The sequence below is a fragment of the Eptatretus burgeri genome, chromosome 18, assembly GCF_056783735.1.
Source record: "Eptatretus burgeri isolate ZD-2024b chromosome 18, Ebu_testis_v1, whole genome shotgun sequence".
Lineage (NCBI taxonomy): Eukaryota > Metazoa > Chordata > Myxini > Myxiniformes > Myxinidae > Eptatretus > Eptatretus burgeri.
In genome coordinates, this window is record NC_140978.1 from 36,254,719 (window position 1) to 36,276,396 (window position 21,678).

General features: G+C 45.8%; 1 pseudogene; it reads right to left on the reverse strand.

The window, feature by feature from the left end:
• Positions 1-276: 276 nt before the first annotated feature.
• On the reverse strand, positions 277-16,713 carry LOC147008874 (uncharacterized; annotated as a pseudogene).
• Between the last annotated feature and the right edge of the window lie 4,965 nt (positions 16,714-21,678).

Below are 21,678 nucleotides of genomic sequence, written 5' to 3' on the forward strand. Positions count from 1 at the left end.
ACCCTTCATGCCACACTATAAGGGCCGATTTGATCTTACATCTAGCTCAATTTGAAAAGCCCGCGGCCGATCAGGCAGTGCGCCGGACACCTCTCTATACCGAGGTTCCGATTCAATATGTAGATGTGAGCGGTCACTTCTGCTCAGCGGGAGAGTGAATTTAACGGAGCGTTATGCGCTGAACCCAAATCTCCTCTCAAATGATTTATAACCAAATCAGCTCTTGGGACTCGGCAATCAAAAGTGGTCTGGACAAATGCACAGAGACGTGGTGAATTTAAAAAAAGTGTATTAATATTGAGAGGGAAGAGAAAAGGAGTGGTAACAATTAAAATGGTGTAACAATTATAATAAATGAAATACACACCATGGGAGAATCAAACTGACGGTAACCTTAATTGTCGAACTTAAGGCCTCAATCATACGATGCAAGATGATAATGGAGAGTGGCATGAGACAAAAGAATATTGGCCACGACCCAGGCATGAACCGCATGGTTTGTCTGCTGGAAACAACTCCACTGTCGAAGAAACCCCAGTCTGAGATGTCGAAGAAACCCCAGTCTTAGATGTCGAAGAAACCCCAGTCTGAGATGTCGAAGAAACCCCAGTCTTAGATGTCGAAGAAACCCCAGTCTGAGATGTCGAAGAAACCCCAGTCTCAGATGTCGAAGAAACCCCAGTCTTAGATGTCGAAGAAACCCCAGTCTTAGATGTCGAAGAAACCCCAGTCTTAGATGTCGAAGAAATCCCAGTCTTTGATGTCGAAGAAACCCCAGTCTTAGATGTCGAAGAAACCCCAGTCTGAGATGTCGAAGAAACCCAGTCTCAGATGTCGAAGAAACCCCAGTCTTAGATGTCGAAGAAACCCCAGTCTTTGATGTCGAAGAAACCCCAGTCTGAGATGTCGAAGAAACCCCAGTCTTAGATGTCGAAGAAACCCCAGTCTTAGATGTCGAAGAAACCCCAGTCTTAGATGTCGAAGAAACCCCAGTCTTTGATGTCGAAGAAACCCCAGTCTTAGATGTCGAAGAAACCCCAGTCTTTGATGTCGAAGAAACCCCAGTCTTTGATGTCGAAGAAACCCCAGTCTGAGATGTCGAAGAAACCCCAGTCTTAGATGTCGAAGAAACCAATCTCCAACTCAGTATCGATGTAACAGAGCTCAAATATTTAATACATGTACACGGAAAAGGGAACAACCCTTCTAATTTGTTTGTCCTCAAAGCATGGTTTTTATACAGGTTTTAAGAGGAAAGGAGGGACAGAAAAGGGGAGGAGGTACAAACAAGCAGCATAATACTTTTGAGATTCAGTGTTAAGCAAGTACATGTAGAAGTTCATCGGAAATAGCAGAACATATGAGTTTTAAAAACAAAAGCAGGCACATTAAGCAAATTATATAAACTGTGAGTGTGTAAATGTATAATTGTAAATGACCAATGCAATTTCACTTCCACACCGCTAAACGAGCCAAACAATGCTGCGGGAAATGACGGAAGGCAGAGGAGACGCTACAGCAGAGATCATGATCCATGTCGTGACATTAGACCTACCCGCTCAAGGACTTCTCCTCCAGCAGAAAACCAGTGGACTCCCTCATGAACGATTGTGAGGAAATCAACGAGGAACTGGCCACTACACTGCTCTAAAATAAGGAACTAAACCTCAACTGATCTCAATGAAGACCCGGAACCCAACTGAGATGGCTAACTCGGGACAGCCTTTCTATTCACTCGTCCGACACCCCGCCCAGTGAAAACATTTGGGGAGGTGGCGTTGGTCCCACCCCATGCCTCAAAATTCTGCCAGAATGTTCTCGGTTCTGCAAGAGTGCGCCTGAATTTACGCTCTGACCTGCTTACAAAGCCAGTAACTTTTAAAAGAACATAAAGTACAGATTTACAAGGGATAAAACGCTAATTCCAAAAAAAAAATCACTTGAGGAGCAAGTTATTTGTTTGAAGGGATACATAACAAGTGAAAAAGGTTTCACCTGCTTGTAATCAGTGGTATAGCTTAAAAATTAAGCTACCCCACTAACCTAAGAAGTTGTAAGGTGCAACTCACTTGGTCAACCATGAAGACCAAGGAGCTTTCCAAAGAAGTCAGACAAAGAGGTGGAGAAGCACCGTTCAGGAGAGGGTTATAAGAAGATTTCAGTGACTCATTATCCCTTTGTGTGTGGTGAAATCCATCAATAAGAAGTGAAAGACGTATCATAACACCCAGATCAGGTCGCTCATCCAAACTCAGCAGCCGGGCAAGCAGGAAATGGTTTGGGATGTCACTGTAAATCCAACAATGACTCCTAAAGATCTGCAAGACTCTATGTCCGAGATGGGGGTCAGTGTTCATCAATCAATAATATCCTGCTCTCTTCAAAAGGCTGACCTCTATGAACAGGTGGTAAGAAAGAAGCCATTACTGAAAAAGGCACATCCAAAAGCTCGTATGGAGTTTGTAAAAAATAAAAAAAAAAGCATCTTAATGATACTGCAGGCATGTGGAGAAAAGTTTTGTGGTCAGATGAGATAAAAATTGTAACTTTTTGGTCTAAATTCAAAGCATTAAGTCTAACACTGCACATCACTCAGTTAACACCATCCCCTGCTGTCAAGCATGGTCGTGGCAGCATCATGTTGTCGGCTGCTTTTCATCAGCAGGGACTGGCAAGCTTGTCGGGATAGAAGGGTACAATGGACGGTGCAAAGTACAGGAGAATCCTTGATGAAAACTTGCTAAAGTCAGCCATGAATCTGAAACTGGGTGGAACATTCACAATTTAGCAGGACAATGATCCGAAGCACAAAGCTAAAGCCACGCTGGAGTGACTGAATATGAAGAAAATAAATGTTCTTGAGTGGCCCAGTCAATGGAATCCAGCTGACTTAAATCCAATTGAACATTTTATGGCGAGACTTCAAGATTTCAGTCCATCGACGATCCCCATCAAACTTGGCAGAACTCGAGAAGTTTTCACGTGAAGAATGGACAAAGATTTCACCGTCTCACTGTGCAAATCTGGTGGAGACCTACAAAAAAGACTCACAGCAGTCATTTCTGCAAAAGGTGCTTCCACCAAGTACTGACCGAAGGAGCTGAATACCTTTACAACTAGCGAATTTTGATTTGTACATGTTTTTTTTTTTTACAGGTATTCCTGACATGTAACCTCCTTCAATGATAGCAGTGTTTAGTTTGATCTCTTCATTTATTCATCAAAATGTTCATTTGGAAAATTGTTTCTACATAATTCGTCATTCGTCGAAATGTGCCATCATTGGTAGGGGATGAATACTTTTGCAGGCCACTGTATGCATGCCTGTGTCGGAGTGGCGACCCGTCCAGTATTGTACCCATTAGCCAAGGAGACTGCTTAGGCAGCACCAACGCTCTGCACAGAGTATGGTCCCGATGTATGGATGGATGCATGCACGCGTGCGCGCACACACAAGGAAAATGAAAAAACAAGACTACGAAGCCATAGGTGGGGTTTTCTGCACACCTGGGTGATATTATTCCATTTCTCATCCTTCTGTTGAAGATGAAAATATCTGCTGACATTGCCTTAGCTTTTCCACCCAAATGCACTTAATGAGGAATAAGATTTCGAGAAACAGGGAGAGAGGGGGATGGGTCGGAAGGGGGAAGGAGGGATGAGGCAATGGGTGATCCAGTTGTTCGAAAAACCACTGTGACAAACTAAAACCACAATATAACAACAATTGCCACCTTGAGATGTCATTTTGTCTGTAATACCCATTCCCTCGGTTAATTCCAAAACCTTGCTCAGATTTCCACCTGAACTCTTTCCGCAATCCACCGGCCGACCAAATAATCTGTGTGATCCCTACCGTTTATACAGATGGCAGCCGACCACTTCAGCAGCACCTTGACGTGTAATTTATCTTAACGCAATTCGATGACTAGCTGGCAGCATTATTCAGGTGAGCTAATAGATTTGGAGGAAATTAGAAAGCTTGGTTTAGTCTGATGCTTTATCTGCCCCCACACCACTCATCTAAGCTATACGCTGTGCTCCCTGGGATTAAAAGATCCACGTCACAACTCACAATCCATGCAGCTCCCAGGTGAAGCAAACCTCTCTCACAGTACCATCATCTTCCAGCACGAAGCACCTGTCCTTGCGCTGACACCTCAATTGATCTCGGAGATTTAATCTCACACGACTGGGCCGAGCCGATTGGATTAGATGAATCCATTCCGAGATAAATCCATGTAATGGTGCCGTGGCGGTGGAGATAGGAGAGCTGGTATTTATTTTACCAGGAGCTCTGGTTATTAATTCATTACAGTGTTGGTCAGAAAGATCATAAGTTAAACACAATAAACTCAACTCATGCCGAAATTAGTTGTGAATATGCTGCACATTAACCACATGGAATGAAATTTGACAATTCACTGATATTGTTACATGGAAACTTTGCAAGTTCAAATACACTTTGCATTTCAATTACCGAAATGTCTTTACGTACTCCGATAAAGGCATCAGGTGCTACATTCAATTATCCAGCAAGATGCAGAAAGAACGATTCGTATAGTTAGTTGGACATTGCTTGTATCTCTTTCTAATCGATGCCACAAGACTTCTTATTAAACCTCCTCGTATAGGATAAGGGGAGATTTATACCTGTTGCAGGGTTTACTACTACAATTTAATGCCTCCAGTTTCTAATGGTACCTCATTGTTTCTTCAACCTTCAAGAGTACTAAACCACCATTTAGGTTTTGGTTTTTTTTTTACCTCCGCCACCGAAGGTGAACGGAGGTTATGTTTTCACTCCTGTCCGACTGTCTGTGAGCAGGATATCTCAAAAAGTTATGGATGGAATCAGAAGAAACTTGGTGTGCAGATTGGGTGTATGACAAATTGATTAGATTTTGGTGAAGAACCAAAACCAGATACTGCAATTTTAAACGTGATTAATTACCATTGAGAGATCGGGCCAAAAACGATATAAGGCATGACATTTCTAAATATTGTAGTTGGATTATGACAAAACTTGGTGGATGAGATGGGTAGGTAACAAGAACAAGCCAATTCGATTTTGGTTAAGGTCTGGGTGCAGATCCGGCCTTTCGGTGAGATACAAAATGTAAACTATTCAGCCTGGCGGAGGTATGCGCTCTACCGAGTGCCCTTCTAGTTTTCCATTTTTTTCTGCCAATGTCTGAACTGTATCTCTGAGCTGGCTGGGACTTTCAGAATGAAATTTTGCATTAATAATGAGCATAAAAACGTAATTTTTTTTTGACCTTGACCTAATTTAAAGTCATGGCCTAATTACAAACATTTTATCATTTTTCACCAAAACTTGACTCAGGCTTGTCCGATCGGAACGAAATTGCCGTCAATAGATAGCCTATATCAAGTCGTATATACACTTGATTTACATCATACCCCTCTAGGTTAAAGGACAAGGTCAAACGGCGGTCTGAAAAAAATAAAATAATGCATTTTGTGTCATCACTCAATTTTGCCAATGCGGAATCTCAAAGACAACTTGATCTTCCAATATGTCCTTGCATCATAATAGTATTCCTGCTCTGAAGTTGTGCACCTGACATTTGACCAGTTTCCTTGACCTACATTTTTCGGATTGTGACTTAATTAATAAAAAACACTTTTTTTGATCATAACTCGAATAATTTGTCTCCGATTTTCATGATGTTGAGTTTTATGGACATAATGTAGATGGGGACACATTCTCTTAATTTACACTCTATCCATAAATGTTAAAGGTCAAGGTCATATGACTGTCCAAAACGAATATGGCCATCATTGGATCGTGGAAGCTGGTGATCGCATCACCAGCTGGTATCTAGGATCTGGTATCTGGTAGCTGGTATCTGCGATCACCAAGGCTTACCCTTGGTGATCGTAGATACCCAATTAATTTTGAAAATGTACTTTAGATGCCTGCTCGATCCCTGAAGGAATGAGATCCCACTACTAATCATCATCCAGGTGATTTGCAGGAAGGGTGTTGTGTCAAGAGTGCACCATCCTTTTAGAGCTCATCATAAGCTGAATGTCTCACCTGTTATAGCACTATCTTATCGACTTAAACAACTCATTTTGCCTTTCGAAAACAATAGGCAGATGTGTGCAGGTACATATATTGGCAAGCCTACCATAATGACCTTATAGGTGTTTAAGAACCCATTGTGCCTATCAAAAGGAGTAGGTCATTGGGTGCTGGCAACTTGTGAAACTTACCACAACGAAGTTGGGGACTGTGTCTTTCAGAAAGAGTAGGCCATTGTCTGCTGGTACCTTGCTGAACTCTGGCACTGCCAAACCCTTACTCAACACCACTCAGCATGTCACAGCTCACAAAGCTTACAAAGAATTTGTTGGCAGCTCGATGAATTATGTTTGTCCACTGTGGGCTGGTGCTCTACCCAGCTATCTTACACTCATGGATACCATACCAACAACTTTTAAAATGGTGCCTACTGCTTCCTTGCTTGACATTCAGCATTTAAAATGATCGAGCTCGAATAATCCAGGGGGAGGAGGAGGTTCCTCGTTAAGAAATGCCCCACTGAGTGCGGTGAGAAGACGACGCCATTGTTGTGACGTCGCTGGTACCCAGAACGCCCTGTGAAGTTAAATCTCCCAAGCTCAGTGGCTCTTTGCCTCATCTGTATGTCTATGTGCATGGGATGTATTTGTGGCAACTCCACAACAAGCCTTAGATTCTGTTTAAAAAAAAAACAGAAAGAAAAAAAACAGTGGATAGACGAAGGGCTAATGCCCGAAACATCAGATTCACATTGCTTCCCAATTCCCACCATGGCAGTGGATAATAGAGTCGTAAAATACTGGGGCACAAGTGGACAAAGAACGAACAATCAAACATGGGGTGGGGTGGGGACTTGAATAGTTAATGGGTGGAATGAAAGACCACAAATCGGAATGTGCGACAATACGAGACTGTGTCGGGATGCCACCTTGAAGTTCTGAGAGAAAGTGGGACATTGGACTGACACAGGTGGAGAAAGACTCAAGAAGTGGTGACCAGTAAGCCTGGATTTGGGGATGGAGAGGTGATTAACGAGGAAGTGGTTTACTCAAAGCACCTGTGCATCTTATTAGAGCTATTAAGGGGCAGATGGCTGAAATAGAAGTGGGAGCAAGACCACAAAAACAAAGGAGAAATCAGAGACAACAAACTTGTCTCCAATGAGAGTAGGTCATGATGTCCTCACACTCTCTTACTCCTTTGTTGACCTTTCTCCCTCTGTCAGTCAGCTCTTCCATGAGCCCAGAACTCTGTACTAAATAAAACACCTTATGGCTGCTAACTTTACTTCGATTACAAATAGCCTGTCTTTCTGAGATGATGTGAATCATACGGGCACTGTCAAATTACTTCCATCACAACAACGATGCATGCTCCAAAATACAGAGACAATGCTGGTGTCCATCAAAGGATTCACCTTCCTCAATCATATCCTGACCCCTGCATCTTGAGTATTCCATGAACGAAAAAGTCTTCCCGATGAACCACATGAAAGAGATGTTGTGGGATACCAATGGCCATCAATTGCAATGGGTCTCTCAGAAAAAGATGTTGATGTTTCACTTATGATGGAGACAATTACAGGTAGTGTCTGGAGATGGCTGCTTAGGAACAATTTCACCGGGGAACATTTTAAGATACCTCGTGTACTGATCAGGACAGGGCATGGACACATTTGGCCATTGTCCATTTCTGGATTCATCCCAAACCTCGTCCAAAGGCAGGTTGTACCTCAATGAAGAACTATTAAGGTGTTCTGTGAAACACCAGAGGTCCAGAAACAACGTATCTTCATCCAGATGCGGACTCAACATAATAAAATGACCCAATCTCACTCAATTCAACCTTGTTTATCAAGCAGAGATCCAAAGTACTCTTGGCTCAACAATCTGCAAAGGAGGTGCAGATAATGACATCCCTGAGGATTAACATGACGCTGTACTAAACGGAGGTGGAATAAAGACAATCCAGTGGGAATCAGTTAAAGTACAAACAAACAATGAAAAAGTTTTCGTGTCACATGCCAATAGCAGTGATGTGAAACTTTGTTGCACGTAAACTATAAAACCTTTCGCATGGATCCTCCAAGGGATTGTCTTGCAGAGCAAAGGTGGGAGGTAATGATGGGGAAGGACGATGGGGGTGGGGAAAGGTGTCATTGAAAGATCATGTGAAGTGGAGGGGTGAAACATTTATATTCTTTACATATCGATCAAGCCTTGAAAAAGCCTCGGACCAAAAGTGCATTCAATCCATCCGTGCTCGAGTCGAGACAGGAAGTTTACGAGACAATTTTCATGACGACGCAAGCCTTCTCAGCAACCTAATCGTGTCGATGAGATGATTTTAACGTCATGCAAACCTTAAAACTTAATAATTATTCCAGCACCGTCCCCACCCTGGAATGGATGGACAGGCTGCAGGTAATTTTGTTTGTGCACGTATTTAAGTAAAAGCTTCGTGCCCCTCGAAAAATGGCCGCCTTTCCTTGTGCGTCCAATTGGGGCCCACAATGGGAATGTCAACGCAAAGCTCCAGTGAGCCTATACCAATGCTCTTTCCTTTCATCGACTGCTGGGAGCTCATGCAATAAATGGCAGCCTTCTGTGCACACGTGAGACTGTGAAAGTAATGCCCTTTATAATTATATGATCTTCACAGTGACTAAGAGAGCATTCCGGATGAAAACGATCGCTGTGACTGAGGGGACATTTTAGGCCTTGCCCTAGGCCGGCTCTGCCCCCTGCTGGAGCATGTAGCCTCAGATAGTGACATATAACATCCAAATAGATGGTGCATTGGGAGGAACTATTCAGGGATAATTAACCAAAAATATGTTTAGTTTTTGGAGATTTCAAGATGGGCCCAATCGGCCTTAAACTATGCCCGAGTAAACTTGGATTTTCTTAACTCCTAACAATCGCGTGGGGATTGATTTACACGTCTTTGTGGACCTGTCCTGTTCAAACCTGAATTACTATACAACACTAACCAAACAACAGAAGCCTTAATTAAGCTACTTCCAACAGGAAATACAAATCTCATGGTGCCGACAGTTGACTATTAACCAATAAAATGGCTCGTAACGTTTTACAAGAATCAATCAACCTGCCGAGGCCAACGGGTGGTGAAAACAACACTCGTACTCCCACGGTATAATTCTTCTGCAGATCCCATTTTTATGGTAAACACTCTTAAGAGTAACTGCAGCCTTAGATTAGTGCAAAACGGCAACAAAAGCCACCAAGAAACTGCCTCGGGCCTTTCAGCGACAATACGATTACAAAGGTGTCCTATCCGTGCACGAGAAAGTGAGTCCAGAGGTGCTTACCAAATGTTTCAGAAAATATTGAGAAGCAAGAAGAATAATAATAAGAACAGCAGTCGGAAGAGCGCAAACCTCCACCAGGCTGAACAGTTTACATTTTGTATCCCACCGATAGGCAGGATCTGGATCCGGACGTGAAGCAAAATCAAACCAGTTTGTCCTTGTCACACACCCAACCTGTACACCAAATTTTGTCCAAATCCGTCCACAACTTTTTGGGAGATCCTGCTCACAGACACACAGAAAGGAGTGAAAACATCACCCCCATCCACCTTCAGTGGCAGAGGTAAAAATAATCAAATAAGAAGATTGCAATTCTTATCATCAATGAAGAATTTAAAATTTAAGGTTTGAAGCATAAAAGCTGAAACAAAGCACCTGCACACTGAAAGATTATACAACAACCTGTAAAGCAGGTATCATTGTTTCCTGCTGTAATGCCACCTGCGAATGCACAGACAGGTGGATTTTCCACTTTCCAGGTTTTATACTATGGCACGCGTTTCAGGCATTAACCCCTCATCGGAGCAAAAGAGGGATATTTCTTTTGTGAGACTCGTGCTACATTCTAAATGTTAAAATATACTTCAATGTGTGGTTGTTCTAAAACACCAAAAATAAAATTATCAACCCGTTTTCGTTTGATTTGGGGGAAAACAACGCGGTCAGATTCGCTTTGAAATATGAAAACGATTGCGTGTGCTCAAACTGGAGCTCGTTCCAAACTTTTAAGCTGTGGAAAGTAAATTAAAATGACCACATCATTCAAAGATTTCCCGTCGAAGAAATGCCCAGCAAATCCTGCAGTTAGAGGAAATTCGAAAAGGCTCGACGCGACGAGCAACAGCTGGAAGACGAGGGCTGTGAAGTTGGAAGAAGACACAGCTGTTGGGATCCAGGACAATGGTCTTCAACGACGTCCTCTTTTACTCGATATAAAGCAACCGTACGGCACCACAGAATTACATACACAACTAGAGGGGGAGCACTCGGTAGAGTGCAAAACCTCCGCCGCCAATACTGCTCGGTCACTCAAGTGAACCTGATATCCTATTCATTCAATTTGACGTCAACAGTGCTCACAGAGTTATAGTTTGCAACTTTCCCTTTCACTTTTAACTTTTACATACTCAATTCATTCGTCATAACTAGATTCATTGAGACAGAAATTGATTTTACGTGGGTATATCCACCTGAAGTTCCAAAATCAGCCGCAATTATAATTTTGGCATGTTTTTTTTTTGTTGGAAATCACTTATAACATGTAGAAATGCAAAAAAAAAAAAAATCGAAATTTTGTTGAAAAAAAAGTTGCAAAATTTGGGGGTTTTTTTTCTTTTTTTTCTATAACAATTTCTTTTTTTGGGGGGGGGGAGGTTGGAAATCACTTAAAACATGTAGAAATGCAAAAAACAAAAATTCAAATATTTTTTCAAAACGGCAATATTGGACTTTGGACCAAGTCCAAAATCTAATGGTATGATCCTTGGACCATACCTTAACCCCCCACCAAGTTTCGTCGCAATCCGTCGAGGAGTTTTTCCGTAATACTGTTCACAAACAGCAAACAGAAAGGGGTGAAAACAGTAACCTCCATCCATCTTCGATGGCGGAGGTTAACAAAAAATGAAAGGGTTAAAGCTATTTAATGGGAACAAAAATTTGTATCAGTTTCATCACAAAAAATATAGCAACAGGATCTTCACCAAAATCGAATCAATTCATCCTTGTCACACACCAAACCTGTCCACCCGGTTTCATCCGAACCCGTCCAGACCTTTTTGAGTTTTTTTTTTTTCTTCCAATCCCTCCTGCAGAATTCCAGTTGCCGGTGGACTCTATGCCATGGCGCATGTGGACCATACTGGTCACACATGGTGGCCCAACGCCCGATTAAGTGACTTCACATTGGTGTTTCCATTTTTTTTTGTCCATGACCTGTTTGATCCATTAGTCCGTAATAAGAGGCAATTAACAGACGTAATCTGCACAGATACCTCTGGCTCACAGGCAATTAACAGACTTCCTCTCCTGTCACAGTCAACGTGTGGCCCTAAATGGAGTTCTTTCATCTCCCCTTCCTGTCCAAGCTGGAGTTCCTTAATGTAGCGTTCTGGGTCCTGTTCTTTTTCTGGTTTTCATCAATGATCTCTCCGACTCTCTGGAAAATCCTCTTTATCTCTTTGCTGATGACTCCACCCTCTGCCGTACCATTCGGTCATCCCTCAGACCGGCAAGCAGCAGCTTCTTCGCTCACTGCAGATCTGGATAAAATCACAAACTGGTCCAACACGTGGAACATGTCTTTCAATCCGGACAAATCTCACACTCACTATGTCTCTCCGAAAGGACCGTTTAGAAAAAACCCCATCCACTTTCTCAACAATCCTCTGGATGAAGTCCTTTCTTTCAAGCTTCTGGGTCTCACTATCTGCCATGACCTTTCCTGGGAAAGTCACATTTCAAACCTCGCCTCCAAAGCCAGTCGCCGACTGGGAATCCTCCGTCGTGCAAGGTCCTTCCTCAGCCCACCTGAGCTCCTGACCACTTTCAAAGCTTTTGTCCGCAGCCTGATGGAGTACTGCTCTCCCCTCTGGGCTGGTGCTCCTACCTCCCACCTTTCTCGGCTTCACGCTGTAGAAACCAAGGCATTTCGGATCATTGGCATCTCCCGCAATGAGGCTGAGTCTTTGGGCCACTCACTCAATCACCGCAGGTTGGTTGGTGGTCTTTCTGTCTTCTACCGTCTCCTCTCCAGCCTCGCCCCCCCCCCCTTCCTGCTCTCTCTGTGATTTGTCCCCACCACATTTCCGCAGGGCGCTCAAGGTCCGCCAACAACCCCCTTCTGGTAAAACTACCAAAATCATGAATCACTGCTCACCTTCACTCTTTCATTCCTCTTTTTCCCCACCTTTGGAATAAACTCCCTCACTCTATTCATTCGCATTCTTCCCTCCAGGCCTTCAAAACAGCTGTTCACCACCATCTCTTATCATCCCCCATCCAAATCCTCGATCTTTTCTACCCCCGATAATCCACCCAAGCCCACCTCCTTCAAATTCCCTGGTTTCCTTCCTAAAAGTCCCTGTGATGTCCATCTTCTATTCCCCATGTTCCCTGTCACATCCCTCTCCCTTCCACAGATCTCCTAATGTCTCTGTTCCCCTCTGTTTTGTCCTTCCCACTCCCGCCCCTCTTGTCTCATGCCCCCTTGATGTGCATTGTGTGTTAGCTCTCACACGAGCCTCGACAAGGTATACAAAAAAAAAATCAAGGTCCAATAATAAGTAATTAATAGATGAACTCACAGTCCAACTCACGTTCAAAAAGTACGGAATTAATAGACATGTTCACAGGGGATGACCAGGACTTCACCTCGATGAAGACCCACCCGCATTCCACCCGTGTTTTTCAGTTCTATATGCAGTACCAGCGTGGATCGGCTCGCTACGCTCACCTCTGCATACGTCGTTGCAGAGAATGACGTCACAGATTTGCTGTGTTGTCATGATTTACACCAATCATAATGCAAACATTTCTTTTGCACAAATCTATTTGTAATATTGGTGATATTGTATTTATTTGAAAGTTATGTGGAATATAAAAAGGTCCAAGTGGTCGAAATGGTCAAGGGTCGAAGCTGTCTAATCTGTGTGAAGGGTGTAAGCAATGTAAATGGTGTTAAGGTCTTACTAAGGAGTCTGGGGGGGGGGGGTCTTTTGGGTCCTCAGGGTCCTTTTAGTCCTCTGGGTTTTTTGGGTCTTCAAGGTCTTTTGCGTCGTCAGGATCTATTGAGTCTTTTGGGTCATCAGGTTATTTCTGGTCCTCTGGGTTTTGCGGGTCCTCAGTGACTTTTGGTTCTACAGGCCTTTTGGGTCTTCGAGGTCTTTTAGGGGGGCTCTTCAGGTTCCTTCGTGACTTTTGGGTGTTCAGGGTCTTTTGGGACCTTGATGACTTTAGGGTCTTCAGGGTCTTATGGGTCCTCGGGGACTTTTGGTTCCTCGGTGACTTTTGGGTACTCTGGGTCTTTTGGGTCAGGTCAGGTCAGGTATGGGAGCATGCGCCGGAGCAGCACGTCGTTGCGTCCACTTTCCGCCGGGACTCCAAGGGCCTCCATCTGGCCATCCCCCAGGCAGATACCTGGCCCATCCCCATCTCTTTGAGATGGTGATCAACCTGCTGCAATCACGAGGCACGTGGTCGGCCCATTGGCCTCCTCCACTCATGAGGCTCCCTCGCTGAGAGAATCTGGTGAGCAGGATCAGCGTCAGGAAAACGAGCCACACGTCCATACAGCCGCAGCTGATGCTCACGGACTATGCAGGTAACAAATCTCACTTGAGTCGCTCTCAGCAACCGCTCGTTGGACACAAAGTCCGACCAGGGATAGCCAAGGGTTCTCCGAAGAGACCTGGTAACAAAGGAATGAAGTCTCTGTCTCAGATCCTTGGTCAGAGTCAAAGTCTCACATCCACAGAGGAAGACTGGAAGCACCAAGGACTTGAAGACTAGAACTTTCGTCCTCCCGCACAGGTACCGGCAGTGCCACATGCTGTGATCCAGTGAATCCATAACTCCCCAGGCCTGACCCAGATGTCTGTTGACCTCTGGCTCACAGCCAGCAGAGACATGAATATCACTGCCAAGGAAAGTGAATCTCTCCGTGACCTAAATATCCTCGCCACAAGCAGGTACAGACAGGACAGTAGCATCTAAGATGTCATTGAAAGCCTGGATCTTAGTTTTGACCCAGGAAACCTGTAATCCCAGTGGCTCCGACTCCTTATTCAGCACCTTGAGGGCCCCCAAAAGGATATCCAGAATCTCTGCTAAGTTAACTGCATAATCTGCTAAATCAAGGTCAAGATATTGATCAAGGTCAAGCTAAATCAAGATATTGGCATTCCGAAACGATGCAGCGCAGCTTGATCTGTCCGACATCCTCCCTTGAATCCAGTCCATACAAGTGCTGAAAAGTGTGGACTGACGAAAAGTGTGAGCTGAAAAGTACACACCCCTGACGAACTCCAGTAACAACTGGAAATAAGTCAATGATGGTATCACCACATCTCACAGCACTCTCAGTACCAGAGTATAGTTCAGACATTAGATGGATCCGTTTTGGTGGCACCCCACGAAGACCAAAATCTTCCAGGGGACATCCCGATTTACTGACTCAAACGCTTTATGGAGATCAATACAGGCTGCAAGCAGCTCCTGCCGAAACTCTCGTCTGCATTCGGTGAGGACCCAAAGAGCAAGGATACGGTCAATCATTGACCTATTTGGAGTAAAGCTGGATTGCCCTGGACGCTGGTGCTCAAGCATACGGTGTTGAACCCTATCAATAATTATCCGAGCAAAGATCTTGCCCATCACCGAGAGCAGTGCCACACCTCGGTAATTGTCGCAGTCTTGGCAATCAACCTTCCCTTTCCAGAGAGGCCCAACAAGGCCTCTCTTCCAGTCAGTTGGGACGATGCCTGTATTCCAGGCAGAGCACAGAACTGTATGCAACAACACCGAGTATCGCATTTCCACCAGCCTTGAGAAGTTCAGTTTGGATGCCACAGATCTCAGAAGCTTTACCCCCATTTTAACCGGTTCACCGCAGTTTATGTTTCCACAAACGAAGGTGGACCACAGTTGATTGGAGGGTCAGCAATAGGGATAGTAACACCCCTGACATCAAACTCAACAGCTGATGGATCAGCCTGGTACAGCCGCTCAAATTAACCGGCCCAGCGGGTATTCACTTCAGACTTCTCTGTCAGGAGCCCACCACCCTCTGCTCTCACTGCAGTCCACCGAGGGACGGGCTTGGAGGAACGCAATGCGCAAATTCCCCTGTAAGCGGGACGAGAATCACTTGATCACAGGTAATGATCGACCCCCTCACAGATTCCTCGCACATAGGCCTCCTTGTCCACCCTCAGTGCACGTACAGTTTTACGCCTCAGCTCCCTGAACAGCTCAGCTCTGCCATTCAGCCTGGCCCTGTGACTCTGGGTAATGGTATCCAGTGTCCCTTGAGAGACAAAATTCTTCTTCGCCCTCCGGTGAGTTCCAAGACATCCATCGGCAACATCAAGGGCGGTGTGTTATTGAAGGCATGCCACAACTCTTCAGGATCCCCCAAAGCACCCAGACCCCCCCAAATCTCCACTGCAGATGAGTATCCCCTTAACGTTGTTTAAGTCGATCTACATACAGAAGACCCTCGTATAACGCGGGGAATACATTCCCGCGAAACGCCGTGTTATCCTAAAACGTGTTATAAGGGGAAATATTTAACATGTGAAAATCTGGGTTATGTTCCAAACGAGGACGATTTCAACCTTTTAAGGTTAACGACCAACTTAAAAACCTCAAAAAAGCAGTAAACAATCGAATAAATAAAACATATAACAAATAAAAACATTAAAATTAATTACTTTTTAATAAGTGTTGTCAAGAATGGGGTTGGAAACGGTACATACTGCTTGTGGCAGGATTATTCAAGTGTGGCAGGCTATCCAGTTAAGGTTGAAGGCTCAGAAGATGAAATGGAGGCTTTTGTTTTTTTTTTTTGAAGAACTTCATAATAGAGACTTCAGTGGCTGCCTTCATTCTCTGTTCGTTGACCTCCTTGTAACATTGCAGGATATTCTCCATCTCCCTCTGCACCTTGGAACTTCTCGTGCAGTCGGGATCATGTTCATCAAAGATGGCCATGGCTTCATCGATCAAATTGAAACTGTTAGCCATGACCTTCTTCGTGGCGGTTTTAACAGGCACAACCTCCTCAGGACCTGAGTCTGATTCCTCGCTGATGTGCTCCTCCTCCAGAGCCAGAACATCTCCATTTCTCAGCTCCTCCCTGTGTGAGAAAAGCAAATCCTCAATATCATCTTCGTCAACCTCCTAAAATCCCACTTGCAGGGCCGTGTCCACAATCTGTTGCCTTGCTTCGATGACTTCAGCCTCCGTGAAACCTCAAAACTCAATCACTGCTTCAAGCCAGAGTTGATGGAGATGAAGATGATGGAAATTAAAGTGTGGTTGGGTATGAGTTTCCAATAAAGTCCAGTTTCAGAGGTTAAACACCTGGCTTCGTGTGTAACCTCCATCCGCAATTACTGATTTGAAGACAGCTGTACTTTTTTTCGGCAGCAGAATGATCTGCAGCAGCAGCTTCTCCAGTCAACTTGAGATTGTGGAACGCATTGCAACAGTTGAAGCGCTTGAACCACACGTAACTGGCAGCAAAAGGCACTGGATCATTGGTATCTTTGGTTAGGTCACCATACAAACTCCTCACCTTCTCTTGAATGACCATTCCAGACAATGGCATGTTCTGTTGGTTCTAATGCTCTATCTATGTGGTCAGCATCTTCACCATTTTCTCAATAGCATCAGGCTGAGATCATGCAGTTCTGCTAACACCGATATTCGTTGTTGTTGAAGCGCTTACGCATTTTATCATGATTGTCAAGAATGGTTCTCAATGGAGATTAGGAAGTCCAATCTCTCTTTCAATATCAATGCTGCGCTCACCTCCATCATACCGATGTAAAACTTTTTATTTCACCTCCAATGAATGAGACCTTCTTGACTTCTTCTTCACTTGATCATCATCATCTTCACTTGATCATTTACTTCAGCGCTGTCAAATCTGGTATTTCACTCAGACCAACTGGCAGGGACTTCAAGCAGCCATCAAACTTCTGGACTGGTCTCCCATCTCTACTATCTCCGACATCAACTCTTCCTGGGAATTCTTTCATAGAATGCATCTCCCTCTCTCTCTCGCGTCTGCGACACACACACACACACACACACACACACACACACACACACACACACACACACACACACACACACACACACACACACACTTATCCAATCTCATCTTCAGTTGTCCTACCCTTCCTCCCGCCATTGGTTCACTGAAGCTTGGGGCAAGGCAGTTATCCTGAAACAACTTGCCTTCGCCTCATGCAAGGCTAACTAAAGGCAATCTCAGTTCCTTCCACAAAGCTAGTAACAAGTGTGTCTACCCTCAGGAGAGCCAGAAAACAACATCTTTCTTATCTCAAGTCTGAACTCTCAAACCGGTCTCCTTCCTCCAAATCCTGGTGGCATCCAGCGAAGTCTGTTTCAGAAGTATGTCCCCCTCCATCCCGCCCCTTACCTCAAATGGTTGCACAGCTCACAATGCACGTGAAAAGGCTGAATGCCTAAACTCTGCGTTTGCTTCCATATCTTGTGACCCAAACCCATCGCTTTCTGTACCCACCTTACACAGTCGCACCCAGCTGTTCCTGGACTCTGTGTCCTTTTCTCCTGACAAGGTGGAGAGTTTACTGTCAAACCTCGACTCAGATTCTGCAACCTGTCCAGACGGCATCAGCCCACGTGTCCTAAAATCCTGCTCTGCTGCTCTTGCTCACCCTCTCATTTTATCAAGGTTATCTGCCATCTGCTTGGAAATCAGCAAACACGAAAAAAAAGTGCAAATATACTGAACAAAAATATAAACGCACCAAGCGCAAAAATATAAACGCACCAAGCGATTGTTACTATTTTACCTCGAACTCATTAATACTAAATCTTCACAACAATTTGGTTATAGAATCCATGACAATTGAGCATTAAATTTCAAAGAGTTCCTTGAGAATTCTGGCGACAGTCTTTGCGCTACAACAGCCGACACAACCGAGGTGTCACTGTCAGAGTTCACACAGTCAGTAGCGGGTGTGTCCACCGTTGGTGTCGCGCAGAGCGGTGCATCTCCGGCGCATGGACATCACCAGATTATCGATGGTGGCCTGAGGGATGTTTTCCCATTCCTCCTGGAGAGCCACACGGAGCTGGCGGACGTTCTGTGGGACTGCGTAACGTTGTCGTACGCGTCGATCAAGAACGTCCCAAAGGTGCTCGAAGGGCGACATGTCGGGAGAATATGGAGGCCAGTCGAGGACATCAATGTCCTCCTCACCGAGGAAGTCCATGCAGATCCTGGCAACATGGGGGCGAGCAGTGTCGTGCTGAAACGTCACATGGTGAAGGCGGACAAACGGCACGACGATGGGTCTGAGTATCTCGTCCCTGTACCGCTGCCCGTTCAAGTTGCCTTCAATGAAATGAAGCCGAGTGCGCTCTCCATGGCATATGCCTGCCCACACCATAACACTGGCACCACCGTGTGACACCCGACGAAGGACATTGGCGTCAGTGTAGCGCTCCCCAGCCGGACGCCAGACGCGGAGTCCGCCATCAGCCCGATACAGCTGGAACCGCGACTCATCGGTGAACAGCACTCTCCTCCATCGTGCGAGGGTCCAGCGCAAGTGAACATTGGCCCAGTTCAGTCGGGTCTGACGCCGGACTGCAGTGAGGTCGAGTCCCCGGTGTGGTCGGCGGGCTCGGAGGTTGGCCTCCCTCAAGCGGTTACGCACTGTCTGGGCTGAAATGCGCCTGTTATGCAGCCCGACAGTCTCATTGGCAGTCCTCGTGGCCGGTCGGAGTCGATCCCGGAGATGTTGCAGCCTCATGTGACGATCCTGACCGGCGGTGGTCACACGTGGTTGCCGGGCATGTGGGCGGTTCACGGTGCTTCCAGTCTCTCTGAGGCGCGTTCTCAGGTGGCTAATGGTGGAGTGGTGGACATTGAAGTGTGCTGCAACGGCCCGTACTGACGTCCCAGCATTCAGCATGCCAATGGCGCGCTCCCTCAAGATTTGTGACATCTGTGGCATGTTGACATTTGGCACCAGTCCACATTTTGGGGAGGCCTTTTATAGGGCAAGCTATAGGGAGTGTTTGTGTCCTGGTCACGCTCACTGACCATCACTCTGTCAAGCCCCATGGTGCTCATGGGAAGGATTACTCAACGTGTGAGTCCACACACTCAGAGTGGTCAATTTCAATGGGAACATCTGTCTTGAGCAAAACAAAGGAACCATTGCTCAAACATATCATCGGTTTGACCATTTTCCTGTTGCTGACCCTCCAATCAATTGTGGTCCACCTTCGCTTGTGGAAATACAGGCTGCAGTGAACTGGTTGAAACGGGGTTAAGCTCCAGGGATCTTTGGTATCCATGCTGAACTTCTCAAGGCTGGTGGAAATGCTGCACTCGTGTCGTTGCATGAAGTTCTGTGTTCTGCTGGAACACAGGCATCATCCCAACTGACTGGAAGAGGGCCCTTGTTGTCCCTCTCTCTAAATGGAAGTGTGATCGCCAAGACTGCAACAACTACTGAGAGGTGATGCTGCTCTCAGTGCCGGGCAAGGTCTTTGCTCGAATACATCTTGATGGGGTTCGCCACCATCTGCTTGAGCACCAGCGTCCAGAGCAGTCCGGCTTTACACCAAAGAGGTCAACGATTGACCGTATCCTTGCTCTTCGGGTCCTCACCGAACACAGACGAGAGTTTTGGCAGGGGCTGCTTTCAGCTTATGTTGAGCTCTGTAAAGCGTTTGATTCAGTGAATCGGGATGCCCTCTGGAGGATTCTTGGTCTTCGTGGGGTGCCACCAAAACTGATCGATCTGATGTATACTCTGGTACTGAGAGGGCTGTGAGATGTGGTGGTACCATCTCTGACTTATTTGCAGTTGTTACTGGAGTTCATCAGGGGTGTGTACTGGCCCCCACACTTTTCAGCACTTGTATGGACTGGATTCTGTGGAGGATGTCAGAGATATCAAGCTGCGGTGCATCGTTTGGTAATGTCAAGATCTCTGACCTTGATTTCGCAGATGATGCAGTCACCTTTGCGGAGACTTTAGATATCATTGTCGGGGCCCTCGGGGTGCTGAATGAGGAGTCGCAGCCACTGGGATTATGGGTTTCCTGGGTCAAAACTAAGATCCAGGTTTTCAATGACATCTTGGATGCTGCTGTCCTGGCTGTGCCTGTTTGTGGTGAGGATGTTGAGGTCGTGGAGAGATTCACTTACCTTGGCAGTGATATTCATGTCTCTGCTGGCTGCGAGTCAGAGGTCAATAGACGTCTGGGTCGGGCCTGGGGAGTCATGAATTCACTGGATCATGGGGTGTGGCGCTGCCGGTACCTGTGCGGGAGGACGAAAGTCCGAGTCTTCAGGTCCTTGGTGCTTCCAGTCTTGCTCTATAGATGTGAGACTTGGACTCTGACAAAGGATCTGAGATGGAGACTGTATTCCTTTGGTACCAGGTCTCTTCGGAGAATCCTTGGCTATCGCTGGTCGGACTTTGTGTCCAACGAGCGGTTGCTGAGAGAGACTCAAATGAGATTTGTTACCTGCATGGTCCGTGAGCGTCAGCTGTGGATGTATGGACATGTGGCTCATTTTCCTGACGCTGATCCTGCTCAACAGATTCTCTCAGCGAGGGAGTCTTGTGAGTGGAGGAGGCCAATGGGCGGACCATGTGCCTCATGGTTGCAGCAGGCTGATTGGCATGTCAAAGAGATGGGGATGGGCCAGGCTTCTGCCTGGGGGATGGCCAGACGGAGGCCCCCGGAGTACCGGTGGAAAGTGGACGCAGCGACCCGCTGCTCTAGTGCATGCTCCCATACCTGACCTAACCTGTACCTCCTGCGATGAGGCTGAATCTTTGGGTCTCTCACTCTCTCACCGCAGGCCGATCGCTGGTCTTTGTGTCTTCTACCATCTCCTTTCAGTCTCACCCCCCGCTCTGTCTGCGATATGTCCCCCTATATTTCCACAAGGTGCTTAAGGTCTGCCAGCAACCCTCTTCTGGTAAAACTACCAAAATCACAAATCGCTGCTCACCTTCACTCTTTCATTCCTCTATTTTCCCACCTTTAGAATAAACTCCCTCACTCTCTTCAATCCCATTCTTCCCTCCAGGTGTTCAAAACAGCGGTTCCTCACCATCCTTTATCTTCCCCCAGCCAAAACAACAATCTTTGCTACCCTGGCTAATCCACCACAAACCCACCTCCTTCAAATTCCTTGCTTTCCCACCTGAAAGTTCTCTGTAGTGCAAGGACCTGAAAGTCCCTGTGGTGTCCATCTTGTTTACCCTGTGTACCCCCACCCCATCCCTCTCTATTCCACAGATCTCCTCATGTCTCTGATCCCCCCTGTTTTTTTCCTTCCCTCTCCTGCCCCTCTGGTCTCTTGCTCCCCTTGTTGTGCGTTTTTTGTGTTAAAAAAATTAATCTCCAATGCCACTTGTAGCCATAGTTTTGGTCACTGTGAGTGAATGACTCGCTCAGAATGACATGGCGCTGCTGTTGGTGATGTTGTTGTTGTTGTGGTATTAAATCCGGGCTGTATCAAAAACGCATTATTAGAACACGGCTT